The sequence below is a fragment of the Ruditapes philippinarum genome, unplaced genomic scaffold (assembly GCF_026571515.1).
Source record: "Ruditapes philippinarum isolate M1 unplaced genomic scaffold, ASM2657151v2 ctg17988_1_1_1_1, whole genome shotgun sequence".
NCBI lineage: Eukaryota > Metazoa > Mollusca > Bivalvia > Venerida > Veneridae > Ruditapes > Ruditapes philippinarum.
The window spans coordinates 6,982-12,607 of record NW_026865379.1 but is presented as its reverse complement, the minus strand read 5'-3'; the positions used below and the strand labels follow the sequence as shown (position 1 = coordinate 12,607).

At 30.4% G+C, this 5,626-nt stretch overlaps 1 long non-coding RNA gene across 1 annotated transcript; it reads left to right on the top strand.

The window, feature by feature from the left end:
- Positions 1–3,509: 3,509 nt before the first annotated feature.
- Positions 3,510–4,272, top strand: LOC132728781 (uncharacterized). The gene is made up of 2 exons (XR_009625527.1): positions 3,510–3,599; positions 4,099–4,272. It is a non-coding gene; the product is annotated as an uncharacterized LOC132728781 (long non-coding RNA).
- The last annotated feature ends 1,354 nt before the right edge of the window (positions 4,273–5,626 follow it).

The window sequence follows — 5,626 nt, the reverse complement described above, 5'->3', positions numbered from 1 at the left end:
GGTACATGTTTCAAAGGATTGTCTTTTATAATGGTAATTAACCAATGATTGTTATGAAAAATGATAAGAATAAAATATCCAAAACACCCGAAGACATTGAAGACTTACCAATCTTCACATCTTTTGAGATACCGATTGATGTGAAGATATTTATGCAAAATTCGGGGGTCATGTGAGTAATTGATTTTCGTTTGTGAAACAGAATATAGAAATAAACACAATACTTTTAATAATGGCAAACTTTAATGATAGAGTTATTATAAAATTACATTTTAAATTTTGATGGGAAAATTTTAACTTTGAATATATTATGAAGGCCACATCACCCATTGTGTAAAAAATCTGTAATCTACTAGTATTACTGTTGTCACATTAAAAAAACTGGTGAACTTGTAATGTAGTTTTGTATTTAACTATTATGTGGATATATAAAATGGGGTTGTAGCTAGAAATACATGACTGAGATTGCAAGTTATCAATCGTATGTTGTTTTTAATGACAATATTGTCTGTTTTCTAATTAATATATTTACATTTAATAAATATATCATAAAATAAAACATGAATTATATATGCATGTACATAATGCCTTTTATTGTCACATCACTCATTTACATTTTGTATGTTGCAGTAATGAGCCAGAAATAATACCAGTTGAACTTCTGCATTAATACATCCCTTGTAATTTTTATAAGCATATAAGTCGACAGCCTTGTGCAACTCGTGATTAATAAGAAGTGTTCGGACAGGTTATTATCATTTTTTGTTTGAGAAATGCAAACAAAATTAAAGCATTACCTTTGATTGCCAAGTATGGAACGCCGTGACTGTCTTATGTAATCAAAGATTTTGTTATTTTGTGAAACGATGATATTATTTTGTCGTTTGAGCGTGTTAACATGTGCAATTTACATCATGTCTTGTCAAAGGAACATGCTGACTTGTACAAACAACATTTTAACTTGTCAAATGATTATGATGATATGTGCAGACAACATCCTAACTTGTCAAAGTATCGTGATGACTTTTTCAAACAACATGTTAACTTGTCAAAGTATAATGATGACTTGTGCAAATGACATGGTAACTTGTCAAAATGTAATGATGACTTGTGCAAACGACATGTTAACCTGTCGATTTATTGTGATGACATGTGCAAACAGCATGTTAACTTGTCAAAGTGTCATGATGACTTGTGCAAACGCCATGTTAACTTGTCAAAGTATAATGATGACTTGTGCAAACCACATGTTAACTTGTCGAATTATCGTGATGACATGTGCAAACAGCATGTTAACTTGTCAAAGTATCATGATGACTTGTGCAAACAGCATGTTAACATGTCAAATTACCATGGTGACTTGTGAAGACAACATGTGAACTTGCCAAAGAATCGTGATGACTTGTGCAAATGACATGTTAACTTGTATTATACTGACATGTCAAACGTACTGTTAACTTGTCAAAGTATTATGATAATTTGTGCAAATACCATGCTAACATGTCAAAATTACATGATGGCATGTGTAAACAGCATGTTAACTTGTGAAATTATCGTTATGACATGTGTATACAGCATGTTAACTTGTCCAAGTATCATGATGACTTGTGCAAACGACATGTTAACTTGTCCAAGTGAAATGATGACTTGTGCAAATGCCATGTTAACTTGTCAAAATTTCATGATGACATGTGCAAACAGTATGTTAACTTGTCAAACCATCGTGATAACATGTGCAAACAACATGCTAACTTGTCCAAGTATCATGGTGACTTGTGAAAGCGACATGTAAACTTGTCAAAATTTCATGATGACAAGTGCAAACAGCATGTTAACTTGTCAAGGTATCGTGATGACTTGTGCAAATGATATGTTATCTTGTGAAATTATCATGATGACTTGTACAAATAACATGTTAATTTGTCAAAGAATCGTGATGACTTGTGCAAAACACATGTTAATTTATTTAGGTATTATGAGCATGTCATCACGATAATTCGACAAGTTAACATGCTGTTTGCACATGTCATCATGACATTTTGACAAGTTAACATGTCGTTTGCACAAGTCATCATGTTATTTTGACAAGTTAACATGTCGTTTGCACAAGTCATCATGATACTTTGACAAGTTAACATGTTGTCTGCACATATCATAATGATTATTTGACAAGTTAACATGCTGTATTGGCAAGTCAGCATTGTCTTTAGACAAGATATGATGTAAATTGCACATGTTAATATGCTTAAATGACAAAATAATATCATCATTTCAGAAGATAGGAAAAGTATTGATAGCATAAGACAGTCACGGCGTTCCATAGCCAAGGCTAATGACTACGTGTTTGTTTTTTAAAGGTATCTTACGATATCAAATCATCTGTAATCCGTTTTAAAAGATTTAATTCAGAAAAGTGCATTATTGGTCAACAAGCTATATTATCAATCCAAATAATGTTTTCTTGATATTCTGAAGGTGACATTTTTAGATATGTACTACTGTCCCTAAGAAGTAAATTGATTTTTTACATGACATTTCCTGATATTACTAATGGCAATTCTTCTTAAAAGCGAACGGCCAGTAATATTTTCTTTTTCAGAAAAATGCTTATTTGACATTGAATATTAACATCTTCGGGTAAAATAATTATATTATTATTATTTTTCAAAGATGTTATCGACCTTGTATTAATGTAAATGGTTCCTGTAATAACTACTTATAACTACTAATATCAAGTTTTTTTAGACCTTATTGCGAATAAGCCTACGTTCTACTTAGAACATTTTTTGTAATTACCACATGAAGTTTGTAAAAAGATATACTATTAGAAAATATTTTTAAAAAACATCTTTAAAACCAAATGAACGGAAACAGTGGATTTTGTTTATTACATTCTCACATTTGACATTTTCTGTTTTTCAGATTTGTCCCTGTAGTTGGATATTTTACTTTTTTGTCTTAGTTGTGCTATTCTTTGTGACATGATGCGATAATGTCATTTGAGAAATATCATTCTAATTAAACAATTTATGAAATACAATGTAATTGCATTTTCGAATGATTTTCAGTCAGAGTTTTTAAAAGTAAATGCCTTATTGTTTCTCTTCAAATTGTTACTGTTACGTCAGAAGGTAATAAATTTTACAACTGCACCTACTTAAATTATCAAAGTTTCAATAGCAGATGACTAGAAAGATAAATTAATCAACTTGTATACTAATCTAATTACTACACCATCAGTTTTACATTAAGTGACCTATCTAAAGCAAAATCTAAGTGCTTTATATGGTACATAGAGACTTTTTTACGGTGGTAAAAGCTCATGATAGAAAGTTAAATGTCCAAAACTTAATATTTAAGATTTCCCCAATGTACTTTATTCAACCAGACTTTTTTATATAACTTTTATTATTTTTACAATAACTCCTATGACGATTTACGACCTTTTTGTTACCTTAAACAGAAGATCATCACAAAATAAAGGAAATTGGTTGTATAAACACTAGTATTTTATATTTACCATAAACAATGGTAGGATACTACGTCATCGCGCACCTGCTGAATGCTCCCACTTGGACCATTTTTTCGTCGATTCGAAGGTAAAATACAATTTTATTATAAGAAAACGTAAGAGTATTAAAAAATCATGTAGCGCACCAAAGAATGGCTATAGTACTTGAGATAATTGTAAAAAAAGTTTATAGATTCATTGCCTGGTTTAAGCCTGAAAACGGGATAAGTGTTTTTCTCTGAATGCTCCCACTCGGACTTTTCCCGAAACATCTAAGAAATAAGGTTGAAAACCTTCTTAAAAATTATGTTTAACGTACCGGAATATAAACCGAGTCATGTTTATCCATTTTTCTAGATTAGATTCAAATATTTCTATTCAAAAGTCAGTTTTTTTTAAAGTTTTTTTAAAAAAATGGAAAATGCTCCCACTTGGACTCGATTTCAGAGATGCTCCCACTCGGACCCAAATATATACATTTTGAATGCACATTGATGTGCCAAGCTTTTATGGATTATTCTAACAATTTTCAAACCATTTTGTCTATAACTGTGTTGACGACATTAACTTTTACCTTCTTTTTACAGACATCACTTCTTACGTCGTTGGGCAGGACCCGGTGCCATGGCAAAGTTTCAACTGACAGGATCACTTTACAAAAAGGTGCACTTGGCTTGTGTTGGATCCGAAGGGATGATTCAAAATCATTGCCAACAACAAAGATAGGACTATAAGACTTTAAATGAACAGTTTGGATCTCAGGAATCAAGTTTTTTGAGATGTTAAAACAATGGTGGTGCTTTATAAAGAAGTCATTATACATTGTTTAGTACCATACTGGATTGAGATTCTGTTGGACTCGTACACACATTAGAGGCCTGCATTTATTCAATAATTGCTGACTTCAATATCTTGTAAATAATTTAAATCACAATGATTTGCGTGTTTGTTTAACTTGTGATTTAGATTTTATAACAACAAAATGGTACGCTTATGAACATAAAGAAGTCAATATCTATCGGTTGATTTGAATAGTTTATTAAAGAACAACATGTGAATCATTTTTGTCATGAACTGGTTAAAAAGTCAATGTACTGCCTTACCATGGCATATAAAGCATGCATCACACTTCTTGACAACTTTGACATTTTTAAGTATGAAAGTTATCATATGTACCTATTTTTACCTAAAATAACAAAATTAAATAAATAAGAAAACAAAGATAACAGTTATTTCTTCATCACAGTCTTTACCATATCTTGGTAATTACAATTGAAATTTTATATAATTATATGTACATAATTTTGCTATTAAAAACAATTTTCAAACATTAAGGAATATGTGAAATGCGTACTGCAAATGCTTGTCCACATTATATGTAATCATTAAAATATACATGTCTGTATTCATTTCTTATTTAAGAATTCAACTTACACTTAAAAGAAAATTATTTCTAATTACCTCCCTTTATGAAATATTAATTCGGTATTATCAATATAAATAATGCTTTTTGGAACATACAATATTGATAAATCTTCATTAGGGCATTATATTTATTATATAAAACCAAAGTTGATTTCAGGATATTTAAAAGACATTAAAATAATAACAATCATACAAGGAGGAATAACAGACAATAAAATCCCCCACAAAAAAGGAGGAAATACATTTCATAGGGGAAGTAACCCTTACATACATATTAAAATCCAATTAATGACACTCGTGAAAATTGATGAAAAATAATAAATCATGACAAAAATAACACTCCCCTGAAAAAAACAACAAAAAAACAACAAAGAAGCATTAAGTGAACACTTCTGGGCCTTATGCTCTGCTATTCACTTCTATCTGCACTGTTCCAGTTTTGTTTTCTTAAATTAAAACAGTATACGGAAGTTTTATTCAATATAAAGTTTCAAGTTTATATCTCAAATACCTTTAGAGGTATGGTCCTTGCAAACTAATCATAGTGAATACAAAGGGCAATAACCCCAAAACTGGAGAGTTGTCATTCTTGTTTGTGGTATATCTATCCTTTAGTGAAGTTTCAGATAAATTGATCCTTTTTGATACATTGTCCAATGATTTACGCAAAAACTGAACAAAAGACAATTA